The sequence below is a fragment of the Macaca nemestrina genome, chromosome 5 (assembly GCF_043159975.1).
Source record: "Macaca nemestrina isolate mMacNem1 chromosome 5, mMacNem.hap1, whole genome shotgun sequence".
Lineage (NCBI taxonomy): Eukaryota > Metazoa > Chordata > Mammalia > Primates > Cercopithecidae > Macaca > Macaca nemestrina.
The window spans coordinates 176,067,726-176,087,037 of NC_092129.1; the positions used below are offsets into that span (position 1 = coordinate 176,067,726).

Below are 19,312 nucleotides of genomic sequence, written 5' to 3' on the forward strand. Positions count from 1 at the left end.
TTCTGTGAGTAAGAAACAGAGAGAGAAAATTACTCAAGTGTGCACAGGGGCCACATTTTATGAAAAAAAAAAAAAGAGGATTTCAGAAGATGGAGCCAAGAGCCACATTGAATCCTAAGGCCTAGTGTTCGACCTAGACATTAGGATTGAGCCCTAATCACAGAGCTGGCAGCACATGCTGGATTTCAGAATTGTGTGCCTATAACTGCTGTGTGCCCTTACCCTTTTTTTCTTTTTCTTTTCTTTTTTTTTTTTTTTTACATTTTATAAAACAGTTCTGTTGATGTAACTGACATAGAAAAACTACAGTACTTAAATTGGACAATTTGGTAAGTGGCAACTGTGAAATCATCACCACAATCAAGATAATGAACATGTCTCCCTCATCGTGTGCTGTCAACACGTCTTTGTCACAAAGACATCCTTTCACATGGCAGCCATCATTTTTGTCTCGCTAGTAAGCCCAAGGAAGCCTCATCATCCTTTCCAAGTGATCCAGATCCACTATCTGTCCGACTGGATGAAGTCTCCTCACCATACTGCAGAACCTCACACCTGCCCACTCCCCTGCCAGAGAAGTACTTTCCTTGAGTCTAACACCGAGATAAGGTAACACCTCCCTCACATCTCTGCATCCAGGTGAAAGGTGAGTTTCAGCCCACAGATATTATAGTGTCTTCAAATCAGACAGCTGCTTTGGAAAGAATGTGGTTAGGACCTTACCTCCCTGGTGAGGAAGCTTAAAGCCACATAATGACTGACGTTCACTTTAGTTCTCTCTCTCTCTCTCTCTCTCTTTTTTTTTTTTTTTTTTCTTGAGATGGAGTCTTGCTCTGTTGCCCAGGCTGGTGTGCAATGGTGTGATCTTGGCTCACTGCAACTGCCACCTCCCAGGTTATAGCGATTCTCCTATCTGAGTCTCCCGAGTAGTTGGGACCATAGGCATGTGCCACCACACCCGGCTAATTTTTGTATTTTCAGTAGAAACCATGTTGGCCATGTTGGCTACGCTGGTTTTGAACTCCTGACCTCAGGTGATCCGCCCGCCTCAACCTCCCAAAGTGCTGGGATTACAGCCATGAACCACTGTGCCCAGCCAGTTCTCTCTTTCACCAGCGCATTACAAGGACATTTCCTGCCCTCAAAGAAATCTAATTCAAAAATTATCTACCCTCCACTCCCTTGGTTTTCATCCAACCTGACCCAGCCTTTAGTCTTTGGGGAGGTGGGATGGGGCAACGGGAGGAGCCCAATTTTAGTTACTTTCTGCTGTTGCTCTAGACAAGAGTTTCCCTGGAAATGGAGATTTTAGGATTCCAACTGAGGGCTAGAAAAAAAAGCAAGTTAGAAACGTTTCCTGAAGAAAACAAGATAAGATGGCTAAGGTTGGATTAAACATAAACCCTCTAAACTCAGACACTTCTTTTAAAGGGAGTCCCTTCACTCTTTTTGAACAGGAGTATCTCTAGTGGCCATTGCAAACCTATCCCACCACTGCATGTTGAGAAAGTGAGACCCAGATAATGTGTCCCTCTAGTTACAGGTCTTCCGATCAAAAGGAACAGTTCTCAAGGAGCTGCTTGAGAGGAACAATATTTGAAGAACCTCATCCTCACTTGGACCTGATTTAAGTGTTGGGAGTCTAGACCTTGAGACACAGCCTGAAGTCCAAATGGGATGAAGCTTTAGGGCAAATGTATTTTGAATGTGTGAGGGATATGCATTACTGTGGCCAGAAGATAGATGGTAGCGGACTGTATTTTTCAAAACTGGCTGCAACAATAGTTTTAGCCCCTTTGTGTCCTTCCAGAATCTTGCCACCACTCTTTCTTTTTTCTTTCTTTCTTTTTTTTTTCTTTTCTTTTTTTGAGATGGAGTTTCACTCTTGTCGCCCAGGCTGGAGTGCAATGGTACGATCTCAGCTCAGTGCAACCTCTGCCTTCTGGGTTCAAGCAACTCTCCTGGTTGAGAGTAGCTGGGATTACAGGCGCCGGCCACCATGCCCAGCTAATTTTGTATTTTTAGTAGAGACAGGGCTTCACCATGTTAGTCAGGCTGGTCTCGAACTCCTCACCTCAAGTGATTCACCCACCTCGGCCTCCCAAAATGTTGGGATTACAGGCGTGAGTCACCGCACCTGGCTGCCACCACTCTTTCAAGAGGTAGAATCTATTTCCTTTCTTTTTATATTTGAACAGCCCCGGTGAACAGTGTGTGACAGAAATGACACTGTAAGACTTCCACTTCTGGGTAATTTTACAAATAAATTTTGCAAAATGTCATCAATCTGTATAAAACGGCAACTTTTTTTCTCATGCATAAAGCTTTCAGATTCCCCCAGTAATCCCCACCAGAAGAAAGAAAAAATCAAAACCCTACAACCATGATTGAAACGTGAAAAAGACAAAAATCAAACATTAGAAGTTCAGGCCTAGCACAGTGTGGCTCACACCTATAATCCCAGCACTTCGGCAGGCCAAGGCAGGAGGATCACTTGAGCCCAGGGGTTCAAGACCACCCTGGGCAACATAGCGAGAGCTCATATCTACACATAAAAATTAGTCAGACACGGTGGCATGCACCTGTAGTCCAAGCTACTTGGGAGGCCAGGTGGGAGGATTACTTGAGGCCAGAAGGTCAAGGCTGCAGGGAGCCATCATGGTGCCATTGCACTGTAGCGTGAGGAGCAGAGCAAGACCCTGTCTCAAAAAAAAAAAAAAAAAAAAAAAGTAAACGTTCAAGTTAGCTTTGTATATCTACTATTTATCTGGCACTGTTATAAGACCAGATATACACAGATAAATAACAGTCTCTATCCTCATGTAGTTCACTGACAGGCAAAGGTGACATGATATAAGCCATTAATATAACATAATATAAGATGTGCTGGAGGCTGGGCATGGTGGCTCATGCCTGTAATCCCATCACTTTGGGAGGCTGTGGCAGGTGGATCACCTGAGTTCAGGAGTTCAAGACCAGCCTGGCCAACATGGTGAAACCCCGTCTCTACTTAAAAGACACAAAAAATAACCGGGCATGGTAGTGCACACCTGTAATCCCAGCTATTCAGGAGGCTGAGGCAGGAGAATCACTTGAACCCAGGAGGCAGAGGTTGCAGTGAGCCAAGATCGTGCCATTGCACTCCAGCCTAGACAACAGAGTAAGACTCCATCCTAAAATAAAATATATAGATATATATGTGCTGGAAAAGATGGCTGCAAACAATACTTTAAACAAGAAATAGGAGAGTGAATAGTTCTATTGTGGAGAAGACAAAAAAGTAGTTAGAGAGTTTATACTGAGTTGAGTGTTGAAGAATAAATAAGATATTGCCAGGTAGACAAAAGACATTCAAATAAAACCTTTGACATAATTAGGACTAGGTTTAGCTATATATGTGGCAGGAAAAAAAAAAAAAACCCACAAAACTAAATGGCATAAGCAAAACAAATTTTATTTCTTGATTACATAGAAAAAGCTTGTCCAACCGATGGCCCTCAGGATGCATTGGGACAGCATTAAATGTGGCTCAACACAAATTCATAAACTTTCTTAAAACTTATGAGATTTTTTTTGGAATTCCTTTTTTTAGCTCATCAGCTATTGTTAGTGTTAGTGTACTTTACGTGTGGCCCAGGACAATCCTTGTTCCAATGTGACCCAGGGGAGCCAGAAGATTGACATGGAGGCATCTGGCACGTGATCAAGATTGGCATATTTCATCATATCACCCAGGCCCATCCAACCTTTAGTCTCTGGGGAACAGGGATGGGGTGAGGAGGGGAGCTAGGTTTCAGTTGCTTTCTGCCCTTCTTCTAGATGGGGCTTTTCCTAACAATAGAGATTTTCGGATTCTCACTGAAGACTAAAAAGAAAGCCATTTAGACACTTCTTGAAGAAAGCCAGATGTGGCAACGCCATAGTCATGAGCGAGCCAGGCTTCTTCTCTTGTTTTTCTGCCACATTCATGTACGGCTTCCTCCTCATCATCCAAGATGGCTGTTGTGGCTCAAGCCATCACATCTGCTTTCCAGTCAGCAAAAGGAAGAAGGTCAGACAAGGGAGGGCTCATTCACATGACACTTTGGCCTAAATCCCACTAACCAGAACCGAGCCATACGCCTCACCTAGATGCATGGAGTTGGGAAATGTAGTCTTTCTTGTGCACAGTCATGAGTCCATGTATGAATCAGGGTTTCCATTACTAGGGAAGAAGAAGAGAATAGGGGAGGTAGCTGTGCTGGGAACTCAGTCTGATCTGGATCTTCCAGGAGCAGTGGTGATGAAGCTTTAGCATCTGGTCTTGAACATTACAGGGGCCAAGTAGGATTGCAGTAGTATTGCTAGAGTAAATTCAGTTTTCTGCAGATAACCATAGCCAGTACAATATTTTCCTGATAAAAGGGAAGTGCCTTTTCCCTTTTGGCCTCCTGGCCTAAAAAGGCACATGCAATGGAGGTACAGCAGCCATCTGTCAACCATGAGAACAAGAGCAACATGTTGGAATGACAGAGGCTGAAAACAGAAAGAGCCTGGACTCTAAAGGCAAAAAAAAGCAACCATGGACTGCCATGGACTGCCATCAAGAGACTTCTTATTATGTGAGAAACCCCTTTGATGAAGCCAATGTAGTTGAGTTTATGACATAATCAGCCATTAGTATCACAATCCTAATCCTAAGTAATAGACCAAGCTGTGTAATCCCACACCTGAACCCCGTAGATGGCTTGCAAGTTCATTTCCCTGCAGCCATTCATTCTGCCCCACCATCCTTTCTTCACATGACTACCAGTATGAAATTTAAAAGTGTACAGCAAATTACATCATGCCCCTGCTTAAAGCTTCTGAAGGCTCCCCAGTGTATTTGAAATAAAACCTAAAGACCCCATCATGGCCCCCGATGTCCTGGTCCTTATGCATCACTCTGACCTCATCCCCTATCTCTCCTCCTCTCTATTCACCAAGTTCTCTTCAACCCCTTTTCAATCAACATCTGTTGTGCTTCAGAATCTTGTACTTGCTATACCACAGAAACCTTCTTTCATGTCATTTAGATCTCACTTCAAGTGCCACCCTTTTAGAGAGACCTTTCCTGAACCCACCTCCTAACATAAATCTCTTTTATTTTCTCAACAGCACTTATCACTACTGAATCTTTTAAATTATTTACTGTTTGCTTATTTACTGCCTCTATCCAGAAGACAAAGTCATGCTGCGTGTGGAGAAACTCACCCTTTCAAGAATAAAACTAAATGGAAATATTAATTCATTCTATTTCAGAGACCCCAGAAGCAAGCCATGCATGGGTAGGGGTGATATCATGAATAGTAGAGGTTTTGAGTCATGTATTACTAAAAAATAAAGTCACTCCTTTCCCCTTAGTCTCTTCTCCCCAGATTGTACAGTTGATAGTTTACTTTAGCTGAGAACCTCATGAAGTCATTTCAAAGTTCGTTATTCATTTAGGGATTTACAGAGGTGGGTTGTAAAGAGATGTCTGCTCAGTAATGAGCCTTTCAAAAAAAAAAAATAGCTGCAGAACTGGGGAAGACAAATTTGAATGCATGGGGAGGATGTTTTTTAAAAAGGACCTACACTTCTTAGCATAAGAAGCAGACAATAACATTGGGGTGCTAACAGAGCAGTCAGGAAAATATTGCTCTTCTTTACGGCTTTAAATCAAGGCTCACAAATTCAAATGCCTAAGGGGCCAGGTAAGAAAGAGAAATGGGCCTGTGCAAGATGATAAAAAGTAACTAATTCACTGCCTTATTTCTGGGGAATACTAAGGAGAAAATGAGGTCTGAGTCGAACCAAAGAGAGATCACCCTTCTTCCAGAAGAAGCAGAACCCGCTCACCTCCAGACGCTTGGTTCTAAAGCAGGAATGAACGCTCAGTTACCAGGTTTTCCTATTCCTCAAGCAAAGCCAGAAATCTGGATTTTTATGTAAAATCTCTCAACTTTAATGGTTGCCAGCTATTCCAATTTCTTTTAACTATATAAGCCACCATCATACTGGATAAACAAAACATATCCACGTACTAGGTCCAATTTCCCGGCTACAGAGTTTGTGACCTTCAGTTTCAAGTGTACAGCTTAAACGCTCCTTAGGAAATGGGTAATTACATTTGTTTATCCTTAGGAAATGAGTAATTACATTTGTTTTAACAGTTATTCATTGAATAAAATGGGGAATAAAGGGAGATAGTGGCCCCGCTGGTGAGGGTGGGCTTGGAACATTCGTATCTCCTTGAACTACTCCATGTCATTGGCAAGACAAGGCCAAAATCGACTGCCATCCTGGAGACCTTCTTCCGGAGTGGTATCCTAAACTGAATAAGTCAGACCAGCCTTGGGGAAATGAACTGACTGGAAGAGAGAGATCAGTCTTAGGGTGCTTAAGAGGTGGTTTTCTGAAAGACCAATGGACAGCCACATCATGGAAGCTTAGCAAAAAGAAGCACCTTTATGAAATTGTGCCAATCTGTGGACAGAAGAAATGAAATTGGGGTCTGTGAATGTCCATGTGGGGACCCCTAGGGACAGGTATAACTTCTGGATGGGGCCAGTTCTTGAGTGAAAGGGACAGTCAAATCTGGAAGGAAATTTTAGGCTTTTTCCTTTTGCTGTCATTTCCTGCAGTTGCCTCAACCCTTCAGTAAAGCTTGGTGGGTTTTTTTTTTTAATTGTATGGACATACTATGTTTATTCATTATCAGATGATAGACATTGAGTGGTGTTCACTTTTTGGCTACTGTGAATAATACTGCTATTAACATTCATGTACATGTTTTTGTGTGGACATACGTCTTCTGTTTTTCTTGGGTATACGTGCAGGAGTAGAACTGCTGGGGCTTATGGTCTTATGTTTTACTTTTTGAAGAGATGCCAAGCAGTTTTCCACTGAAGCTGCCCCATTTCACATTCCCATCAACAGTGTTCCAATCTCTCCATATCCTCAACAATACTTATTCTGCCTTTCTAAAACAATCAAAGCCATCCTAGTTACTGTGAAGTACACCTGTGATTTTCATATTTCCCAAGCAACTAGTGATGTGGAGCATATTTTCACGTGCTTCTTGGCCATTCATATATCTTTTTTTTTTTTTTTTTGTGAGACAGAGTCTCACTCTGTCACCCAGACTGGAGTGCAGTGGTGCGATGTGGGCTCAGTGCAACCCCTGCCTCCTGGGTTGAAGCATTGTTGTGCCTCAGCCTCCTGAGTAGCTGGAATTACAGGTGTGTCACCAAGCCCAGTTAATTTTTTTTTTTTTTCGTATGTGTAGTAGTGATGGGGTTTGACCATGGTGGCCAGGCTGGTCTCGAACTCCTGGCCTCAAGTGATCTGCCCACCTCAACCTCCCAAAGTGCTGAGATTACAGGTGTGAGCCACCGTGTCCAGCTTTGTATATCTTCTTTGGAGTGATGTCTGTTCAAATCCTTTGCCCACTTTTATGTTGGGTTATTGTCTTATTATTATTGAGTTGTAAGAGTTCTGGATTCTGTATTCTAGACCCTTTGCAGATAAATGATTTGCAAATAGAAAAAAAAGTAAAGCCTGGTGGTGTGGAAGGAAACAAAGGAAAAGAGCAGAAAAGGGGCGTGAAGCCTGCTCCATCTTCACCCTCCATGGTCACCATAGAGAAGGAGCAATATTTATCCAGGAGTTATATCTAGAACTTTTAGACATGAGCCAGCAGAGAAACAAGTAGTTGTCCCCGGCAAAGCTAGGAGTGGAGACTAAGAAGACCAGTGACCGAGAGGACAGCTCTGGGGGACAGGAGGAACAATCAAAATATCTTTCAATTTACACTAAGAAAATGGCCTGCAAGACGGAAAAGCTGACCCTTACATTGCCTCTAAAATAGAATTTGGGGGACTTCAGGCATCATCCAATCCAGAAGCTTCTAAATTTGTTTTTAGCAGTGGCACTGTTCTTTAAAAGAAATGTTCTCATTGCTGAAATTGGGTGATCAGTAATAAGGGTTCATTATATTGTTATCCCTACTTGTGTGTATATTAATTTTCCATAGTATTTTTAAAAGATTATGTTTATATTTAATATGTAAAACAGATTAATATATGTAGTTTAAAAACTGCAAAGTATTCTTCCAATATTCTGCATACTTGCAACGAATCATTTCCAAAGAATCTTGGCAGATGATCTCCAATTGCTTGAATACTTCCAATGACAAACAGTACACTAACTTTGAGGCAGTCATAGTTGGATGGCTCTGCCTGTGAGAAAATAATGTTTATATTGATCCAAAATATGCCCCTTATAACTTCGAGTGAGAATCAGACAATTCCTCCACCATGCAAGTATTTTTATCTTATTTTTATTTTATCTAGTGCCTTTTCAAAGAATGCCAAATAACTGGCAGAGTTTGGTATTCTGTATCACACTAACATATGCTACACAGTCTGCTTGAGAGATGCTAAGGGCTATGTTCCCATCCTCTGGGTTAAAAAGATATGAGCAAAATATTTAAGTAAAATTAAGATACCTACAGGCAAAATCTGACAAAGTGTTGCACATTGTGCTACATAATAGATTGAGATTTTTTTTTTTAATATCACGGTTCTCTCCAGTTTCACCTGCCTGTCAGCTCTACATCATTTGTTATTAATTTAACACCAGAGAGCCTGGAAAAAGCTGCAAGCTAGTGAGCACACACAAATCAGGCACAGGGATGGCAAGTGCTCCTTGGAGATTCTTGTTCACAAACTTTAAGGGAATTTGAAAAATGCCCGCCAATTTGCAGGATGCGTGATATGAAATCAAACAAAGTAGAGAAACACAAGTTACAATTGCCTGATTTAACTACAGAAACTGACAGCAAGACACGAGCAGCTGGGTCATCTGTGGAATTCCACGCAGCACTGTGGGAACACATACCTCTCTTCCTGACTCCCTTGGCATCTTCCTCCTTAATGACAAGGAATCTATTCCCAGCAACAGCTGATTCTGAGACACACACATCTATGTGCATCTCAGCAGGACGAATTGGAGAGGGAAATGCATCTACTTTGCAGACTTATTTTTACAGCAGTACTCTTTTGCTAAGAATTACTTGGGGCTGGCTGAGAGCTGTGGCTCACGCCTGTAATCCCACACTTTGGGAGGCTGAGGTTAGGAGTGGTGGGGTGGATCACCTGAAGTCAGGAGTTTGAGACCAGCCTGGCCAACATGGTGAAACCTCGTCTCTACTAAAAATGAAAAAATTAGCCTGGTGTGGTGGCATGGCCCTGTAATTCCACCTACTCGGGAGGCTGAGGTGGAAGAATTGATTGAACCCAGGAGGTGGAGGCTGCAGTGAGCCAAGATTGCGACACTGCATTCCAGCCTGGGCAACAGAGCAAGACCCTGTCTCAGAAAAAAAAAGAAAAGAATTACTTTGGACCCTACAGTGAAAATTTATACAAAGCATATTTGTCCCCAGTTAGCCAAAGCCCAATTTCAGATGAGTAGTCTTCATCCCAATGTTCAAATGCCATTTTAATGTCAAAAAGCATCTGAAAGTAAAACTTTTCAATATGAAAAAGACCCTCATCTACTAAATTTCCTCATAAAAGTCCATCTACTTTCATCAGTACATGTATTTTATATATATATAAGTACATTTATATTAGACAAATGATGTTGACCATATATATCCACATTCACTGCAAACCAAGGATAAAACTTAAAAATTGGCACTGACCATAATGTGGCAGCAACTGACTAAATGCTCACCAAACCAGTTCCCTCTTCTTCCCATACCATCAGGTTTCCTGCAGGAAACAGAATCTGACTCTGATGCTCCAAGACACTCTAAAGAAAGTACTAGATACAGAAGCATGGAAAGCATTAAGAAAATCATTCTGGGAAGCTGAGGTGCCCATGGACTAGCAAGAATAGAAAGCCATGACCACTTCTAGGTTACCAACTGCTCTCAGATAACACAGCCTGTTTTCTGGTCATTCCACCAACAGAGAACGGACTTCTTCCCAATCAATAGATCAGATGTGGAGACTAATGACCCTCCTTCATGCACCAAGAGAGTAACAAAGAAAGTCTATTACTAACATACAGAGGACTTCTGGGGAAGGGCAGGTGCAAGCTGGATGAAGCTGAGGGGTTCAAACACACCACTGCATCAAGAGCTCAGGAGCTTGGGGATGGGGAGTTCCTTACATGAAGTCCCAGATGCATGATGGTGGGCAGGGCAAGGGTGGGTGGAGGCCTAAATGCTGTGAACAGTCAAACATTACAAACACAGTCAGACTCTACTGCACAGCCAAATGCAGGAAGGGAGAAAGTCATAAATACTCCAAACTTGTGCTCTCCAATCTCTTAACTGTGCCTCCCACACTGAACCTATCTGGAAGCCAGAAGGTAGGAGACTCTGGGTAATTTCATCCACAGTGTCAGTCTTCTGTGTCAAAGAGCAGGGCAAAGGAGAATGGAGAATAAAACTGTGTGGCAGGTGCAGAATAACCAGCAGACACACAGATCAGATCACTTCACTCAGCCTCCCTTTAGCCAGGTGTGTCTTCCTGACTGAGTTTCAGCCAACGAGACGTGGACAGAAGTGATGTGCAACATTTTCAGACCTAGCCCATAATACTTAGTTAGTCCTCAGTGGTCTCCCTCTTGCCTCATCTATAGTTCAAATGACAAGAGCTTAGGGCCCAGAAAGGGACTTTGAGGCCTTAGAGGATGATGGGATCACTAGACTGTAAGTTTGAGTTCCTAAATGACTGGCAATCAGAGACCCACATTGAACTGTGGCGTGAGTGTTCTATGTGCTAAGCCCCTGAGACAGTGGAAGTACTTGTTATCAAGACAACTGTAACTAATACACACATGAATGTTATGGAGAAAGAAAAAGTCTAAAATGAACCAAAGTTTACAAAAGATTCTAAGGTAACCCTTTAAAAGCCACTTGAAAAATTATTAGCAGAGAAATGCCATGAAAGAATAAGTTACCGACTTGGGACCAAAGTTATCAACCTTTGTTTTATAAGCTTTGCCCCTGTACTTCCTGGCAGTATTATGCAAGCTGTGCTCCATTATATGGTAAAAAGGAGAGGAAAATAGCTTTGGGGTAGGAAACCAACAGTCCCTGTCACAGATGGGAACACGTGGAGCCCTTCAACATCAGCGTGTGGATGGCTAGTCCTTGAGCCTGTATATTGCTTTGTTTCTTTTTCTTTTTTTTTTCTTCCTTTCTATTCTTTTTGTGTTTCTTTGGTTTTTTGTTGTTGTTTTTGTTTTTTAGGACAAAGTCTTGCTCTGTTGGCCAGGCTAGAGTGCAGTGGCTATTCACAATACAACCATAGCTCACTGCAGCCTTAATCTCCTGGGCTCCTGCCTGAGCCTCCCAAGTAGCTGGGACCACAGGTGCATGATACCATGCCCAGCTGCCTTTGCACCACTCTAAAGTCCATCTTCTTTTTTTTCTTTTTTCTTTTCTTTTTTTTTTTTTTTTTTTTGAGACAGGGTATCACTCTGTCATCCAGGCTGGAGTGCAGTGGCATGATCTCAGCTCACTGCAACCTCTGCCTCACGGGTTCAAGTGATTCTCGTGCCTCAGTCTCCCAAGTAGCTGGGATTACAGGTGTGCGCCACCACACCCAGCTAATTTTTGTATTTTTAGTGGAGACAAGGTTTCACTCTGTTGGCCAGGCTGACCTCAAACTCCTGACCTCAAGTGATCCACTTGCCTCAGGCTCCCAAAGTGCTAGGATTACAGGCGTGAGCCACCACACCCAGCCCCATTCTCTTTCAACACTCCTCTGCCCCTCTAATATTTCACCCCAATGATTACTATTCATTTAACCTTCATTTACTCATTCTAGAAATATTATTGAATGCCTACTCTGTCAGTTTCATCTCAAGTGACTTAGAGTCTATTTGGAAGAGTCCAAATGTGAATAAATAGGTGCGATGAAGTATGGCAAATTTCTCTGGAGGGAGCAAATGCAGGGTTTCAGCAGAACCGCAGCACAGATGACCAGTGCTGCCTGGGTTGGGGGTGAGGGTAGGAAGGGATTAGGAAAGTCTTCAGAGAGAAGGTGACCCTGGGCACAGTCTGAAAGGAAGTAGTTCTCAGGACACATGTCCCTCCAATGGCCTGTGCTGCTCTTGATCAGAAAGAATTGGCCTGTCACCAGCATGCTGGCCCCAGGCTGACTCTTCACCTGAAGGGTGGCACCAAGGACATGCTCCACCCTTGAGCCTTCCTCCAGAGAGTGTGGGAAAGATGTTCTGCTGCTAGAAATCCTGTGACTCTCTGCCGTCATTGTCCCCAGGGCTGTGGTTGGAGCTGTGCTGACAGCTCCCCTCTCACACCTCCTCTGCAACAATCTCAGTGACACTGTGCAGCAGGTCCCCAGCATGGCTCTCAAGCCAAGATCCACCCAAGCCTTGATGAACTGGCATCCCCTGAGTAGAGCCTGGAGTTCTAAATTGAGTCGGCGCTGAGTTGGAGAATTAGGAGGCGACAGAGAGGATGTCAGGGCAGGCCTCATGATCTGGGGGATACTTTGCTCTTTTCTAAGATACTTTTCTATCTGTAATGCTCTGAAAATTCATTTTCTTACCTTTCTTGGAGCCTCAATTACCTCATCTATAAAATAGGGATAACAATGGTATCTGCTTCAAAGGCTGGTGTGATAATTCATGAGTTAATTCAAGTGCTTAGAACACAGACCAGCACACAGCAATGATCAATAAATGCTTGATAGCCAGATACCGAGAGGGAGGAGAATGAGGACGATGGTGATGATGATGGTGATAATGTGATAAATGGCCACTTCCTGAGCCCAAAGAAGGTGGTTTGGGGGATCAATGAATGAGTGTTTGGGAGACTAGTGAAAGAAAACGATTTTTCTTTCAGTACATTGGTTGCCCATTCCTGACTTGTAGTTTTGAGTCATTTTCATTTGCACTGGTCAACCCATCACATAAGGGTTTTTAAATTTTTGGTTTTTAATGTTTGCTTAAAGATGAGACTGTATAAGATCCTCACAGTTCGCATGTTAGTTGTTTTGACCCACTGACCTAGCTTTCAACATCATTTCATATGTTTGCATGATTCTTTATTTATTCAGCAAATGAATGTACCCAGTGCTCACCCTGTTCCAAGGCTGGTGCCCAGTGCGATGACTCAGTAACAAACACGATGCGGTCTGTGTTCTCAGTCAGCGTGCCAGCCAGGGCAGGCAGACACCAAGAAGGCAGCCTCAGCACACTGGGGTCTGTCTTGTGTCGGGAGCATTCCCAAGGCTGTTATGAGTGCTCAGATTCAGCCCTAAGAGAGGAAGAGGGGCATTCCTGCTGGAGTGAACCAGAGACAGAAAGGCCCAGAGACAAGAGAATAGTTTGGGCTCCCAGGAACTGTGAGGAGATGGCCAGGGCTGGCGGCAAAAAATGCCACGCAGGAAGTGTCTAGAAGTGGGCATGAAAAAGGCAACAGAGATCAGGTTACAAAGGACCTTAGCTCCCAGATGAAGGAGTCTGGACTAAATTCTAAGTGCTGTGAAGAACCACAGGCATGTTTTCTGGAAGGAGTCACCAAATAGATTGGCAGCTAAGAAAGATCACCTGAGGCCAGGCGTGGTGGCTCACACCTGTAATCCCAGCACTTTGGGAGGCTGAGGTGGGTGGATCACGAGGTCAGGAGTTCGAGACCAACCTGGCCAACATGGTGAAACCCTGTCTCTACTAAAAAATACAAAAAATTAGCTGGGTGTGGTGGTGCGCGCCTATAATCCCAGCTACTCAGAAGTCTGAGGTAGGAGAATTGCTTGAACCTGGGAGGTGGAGGTTGCAGTGAGATGAGATCACACCATTGCACTCCAGCCTGGATGACATAACAAGACTCTGTCCCCCCTCCAAAAAAAAAGTTTTTTTAAAAAAAGAAAGAAAGAAAGATCACCTGAGCTGCAGAGTGGAGGACAGATGGGGCAGGGTACTAAATAGATATTGGGACCGCAGGTGGGAGACCACTGACAAATTTCAGATGGCTCGTGATGGTGGGTGTGCTAAGGCATGAGCAGTAGGGATGGGAGATGTGGCTGTAAAGGCAGCCATCAGGGGATCCACAGAAATCAGAGGAAGTCTGGGCCCAAACACAAATCCAGTGTACAGACTTCTAGCCAGTCTTTCCATGCTGGGGTGGCAGGATAAGGAGGATTTCTTTGTCATGGGGCTTGAGTCCATTCACTGTTGCCTGCATATAGGACATGAACGAGGAGAAGAGTCAAGGATGGCATGTAGACTTCTGATGTGAGCAACTGGTTGAACGTCAGTTCAAGAACGTCAGCAAGATCAAGACTAGTGCAGAAGGAGCAGCTTGGGGGAAAATAATAGTTCAGGTCAGACATGAGTCTGAGATGCCTAGGAGGCTTTAGAGTCCTCCAAAGAAACAGAACTAATAGGAGATACAAACAGCGAATGCAATACCTAAAGATATAGATACATAGAGGTAGGTGTATATAAATAATATGACTGTAGACAAGAATTGGCTCACACAACTATGGAGGCTGAGAAGTCCAGTTATCTGCTACCTGGAAGTTAGAGACCCAGGAAAGATGGTGTGATATGGTTTGGCTGTGTCGCCACCCAGATCTCATCTTGAATTGTAACTCTCACAGTTCCCACGTGTTGTGGGAGGAACCTGGTTGGAGGTTATTGAATCATAGGGGTGTGTCTTTCCCATGCTGGTCTCGTGACAGTGAATAAGTCTCATGAGATCTGATGGTTTTAAAAATAGGAGTTTCCCTGCACAAGCTCTCTTCTTTTGTCTGCCACCACGTGAGATATGCCTTTCACTTTCCGCCATGATTGTGAGGGCTCCCCAGCCACGTAGAATTGTAAGTCCCATAAACCTCTTCCTCTTGTAAATTGCCCAGTCTCACGTATGTCTTTATCAGCAGCGTGAAAACAGACTAATCCATGGGGGTACCATTCAAAAGCCTGAGAGCTGGAGAGCGATGGTGCAGATTCCCATCTGAGTTTGAAGACCTGAGAACCAGGAGCACTATGGGCAAGAGAAGATCAGTGTTCCGGCTCAGCAGTCAGGTCAGGAGCAAATTCCACCTTCCTTCATTCTTTTGTTTCATCCAGGTCCTCACGGACCAGATGATGGCCACCCACACTGGTGAGGGTGGTCCTCTTCATTCAGTCCACCAACTCAAATGCTCATCATTTCTGGAAACACCCTCACAGACACACCCAGAAATGATGTATAACCAGATAGCCAGGCATCCTGAAGCCCAGTCAAGGTGACACACAAAATTAACCACCAAAAACAAAGGATGCCCAGATGCCTCTAAAAATTTTTAGAGGCATCGTTCAAGGATCCTTCTGATCCAGCATCTGCTTACCTGTCTAGCCTGAACAGTTACTCCAAAGAATCATGCTCTCTTCCACTTTGCAGCCTTTGCACATGCAATTCCCATTGCTCAGAACTCTCCCTCAGTTTTCCACCCCACCTCTCACCTGACCAACTCTTATTCATCCTTCAAGTCTCAACTTGAACACCACGACCTCCTGGAAGCAATCTTTTTTTTTTTTTTTTTTTTTTTTTTGAGACATTGTCTCACTTTGTCACTTGGGCTGGAGTGCAGTGGCACCACCTTGGCTCACTGCAACCTCCCAGTGAGGTTGAACCACCTCCCAGGTTCAAGTAATTCTCTGCCTCAGCCTCCCAAGGAGCTGGGATTACAGGTGCCCACCACCACACCTGGCTAATTTTTGTATTTTTAGTAGAGACGGGGTTTCACCATCTTGGCCAGGCTGGTCTTGGACTCCTGACCTCATGATCCACCCACCTTGGCCTCCCAAAGTACTGGGATTACAGGCATGAGCCACCGCATCTGGCCGGGTGCCTTCTCTGCATTCTTTATCATGCCTTCCACTTCCTGATCGTTGCCTTATCACAAAATTTTTCTAGTGTCTTTCCTCTCATGATACTCTAAGCTTGATAGCGATTGTTCATCAATGTGTCCCCAGTGCATTGTACAGTGCCTGGTGCATAGTAAGGGCTCAATAAACAGGTGTGACAAATGCAAGACATACATAGATATGAGAGGTATCTATAGAGAGAACAAAATGCATGTATGGCACCTGCATCACTTCACTTAGCACATATTTAATATCATTCACACCTAAGTTTAAAACCCTACCATATTCTGAAACAGAAAGTTAAACTCTTCTAAAACTGAAAATTTGCAGATGATGGCATTGCTAAGAGCAATCTGATACAGTAACAGTTTCTGGCATATGCAGCTCATTTTAACAGATGCCTGTATGACATACAGAAAGCTGTCAGGCATGCTCCAAAAAGAAAAGCCATCCAGTTCATGTTCCACTTGCCAAATTAATTTCATTTGACATTTAATTTATATCCTGAGGTACTGTGGATTTAAAACTTGACTATGATAATAGCAGATTAGAGAATTGTTCTATTTGACAAAATCAATTCATCAAGTTACTTTTATTATGAGGAAGGCTGTCTTGATATAGATATCTCCAGATCAAATATGCAGACCATCTAAAAATACATTTATTGATTATTTCTAATAAAATATAAGCTTTCTCCTCTTTCTTATGTCTAATGTTAAGTGAAGTAAAGCTTGCACCTGCTCACCATAATAACAGAGAAAGGAGACATTAGAAAGTCAGAATGGTGTGGGTTTAAAAGCTAGAAAGCAGAGTTGAAATTCTCCATCAGCCATAGAGGGTTTCAACTCCAGCCACATATTAGACTCAGCTGGGGATTAAAAAAATAATAATAATAGCGCCCAGTCCCACCCCAGATAAAGTGACTCAGAATCTCCAGTATGACATGGAATTTTTTTTTAAATCCTCAGATGATTCTATTAGTTATGTGAATTTGGGCATGTAATTCAATATCCATAGTATATAAAATGGAATGTAGTAGACATTGGCCACAATCATGACGTGACAATCCACTTTAAAAGAAAACTAACAGTTTATTAGTTGGAATCAGACTTGAAAAAAAGATTTATACATTGCAATCGGTTGACAGTTCCTTTATAACGCTTTCAACTTATAGGTTCACCTCTCTCTGCCTTTTCTTTTTGCTTTGCAATTTACTTGTTGAAACAACTGGATCATTTGTCCCATAGTTCTCATGATCTAGAATTTGCTCATTGCATCTCCATGACATCATTTAACATGATCCTCTTTCCCACTATTATTTCTTGTAAACTGACTGACAGATCAAAAGGCTTGGTCAAATTCACATTCGATTGGCAAGACTGGGCAATGATCTACCCCTCTCTCAGAAGCACTTTATGTCTGTTTGTCTCTGTTTTTATTAGGTGAATAGTTATTGATAATTGTCACCTAGATTCATTATTATATCAGTAGCTGCAAAACAATGATGTTCTATTGTTCTGTTTTTATTAGTTAGAATTCTATAAAGACATTTTTCTCATCAGAGTTTAGTTTCCCTGAGAATAATCATGAAAAAAAATGTTGGTTTCTTTATGTGTTTTCTTTATAATTTTTCAAAATAATGAATTGGATCTCTAGTATCCTCCAAAGATGACCAATGAGGGTTTTTATTTTGTTCTTGTTTTTTTAGTATCATTATGAACTCATAGATTTAAACATATTCAACATGTTTCAATTCATTGCAATTATTCTTATTGACCCTCAAATTGTAATGACTATTATTGACCCTCAAGTGATCTGACCCTACCCTTTGACTCCCCTCATTACTCTTAGATACTTTCCTTTCTACCACAACAAGGTGGTCCAGACTGATCTCCTGCCCAGGTCTGGATTCAGCCAATCTCCAAAGAGCCCTCATTTATTTTTGTGGGAAATAGTATTTGAAACCAGAATCTGGGTGCTGGGGTGCTCATTGCCGTTCAATTGTCCTTGTTTCTAGGCCTTTTAAGTAAACAGAACTAGGTAGGAAATACTTTTCATTTTCCTTAAGATAAAAGCATCATAAGTTCATATTGATATTAGAATTCAAATTCAGGACCAGAAAGTTTTGATTTAATGTCACATACCTTACAACTGCTTCTGTTTTTGGCAACAACAAAAACCCAAGTTCCCAGCAACACCACATGATTGCGTCTTTGCTTTATTCCACAGTACATATGCAGCACCATACCAACACTGACACTGCCAAGATGCTAACCAAACCAACAAACAAAAAGAACCAAAAACAATTTGTCATGAATTTTGTCCTTAAAGCATATCTTACTAAGAGTATACAATTAAATGACTGTGCTATAAAGTCACTTAAAAGAGGTCCACACTGGGTGATGATGTCATCAATTTGATGTGCAATATGCTTTGTTCTGCTTTCAGTTTTTTACAAATTTCTTTTTTAATTTGATATTCTATAATTATGTAAAGGTCAAACCTTATTTTAATTATACCACCCATTGGCATTGGATAAATGTTAAATTTTTTTAAAAAAATGTTTTATTACAAGCAAGAAGTGTACCTAAACACTGAAAATAGATACGTGAATTATCTTAGAGGGCTGGTCTCTTAAAAAGTAGTAGAATAGTCATTCAATTATCTGAATATGGAAAGTAATACAGATAATTAGTGCATTAACAATCCACTTATACTGAAATTTATTTTGTATTTTGTTATGTTGATTTGGCAAAAGTTTCTTTTCCTTATGTTTACTTCTGCTGCCAGAGTAAACTTATTAAGTATTCTGGGATAGGGAAGGTGTAACACAGTAACTACATTCCCCACTACACTTTGATATTTCTGACTCAATGATGAATTACCTTGTAGGATTTTTCTATTTCTCTCAGACTAATACACACTTTGTTTATTCATTCTTCAATGTGGAAAATATTTAGTATTTTCACAAATCTTTTAGAAATATTCAATATATACTACTAATATAGTACTAATTTTCTTTTTTCTTTTTCTTTTTTTTTTTTTGAAGGTACAAGAATGTAGCAAGTTAGTGGCGCAAAGTTATGCACCTTGTTTATATACCAAAACTTCATAAATTACGTAACTAGCTTTCTGGTACTGCAAATAAAGATCATTAATTCCATTAACGGCTGATTTCCCTAAGCTGTAATTATTTGACCCCTATCTAACATAGGGGTCTGTGAATAATCTTTAAATGTATAATTCTACTGCTAGTGTTGAGCTGTAGATTAACAGTAGAAAAACCAGTTTTTCGAATTCACCACTACAACACAATTAAAATCCTCATGAATTATGCTACACGTTAGAAACTCCTAATGGATTGTGAACTCTTTGCTATTCAATTTGATTGTTCAAATGTATAGATTTCTGAGCC

At 41.9% G+C, this 19,312-nt stretch overlaps 1 long non-coding RNA gene across 4 annotated transcripts in view; it reads right to left on the reverse strand.

The window, feature by feature from the left end:
- LOC105487401 (uncharacterized) overlaps window positions 1-19,312 on the reverse strand; it is a 56,700-nt gene that overhangs the window by 37,004 nt on the left and 384 nt on the right. For 2 of the 4 annotated variants that reach the window (XR_011624057.1, XR_011624054.1), the window contains exon 2: window positions 18,042-18,167. This is a non-coding gene — a long non-coding RNA (uncharacterized lncRNA). Of the gene's footprint in view, window positions 1-8,083; window positions 8,241-13,097; window positions 13,301-18,041; window positions 18,168-19,312 lie in introns of those variants that run through there. The other 2 variants (XR_011624055.1, XR_011624056.1) reach the window with 2 other exon arrangements.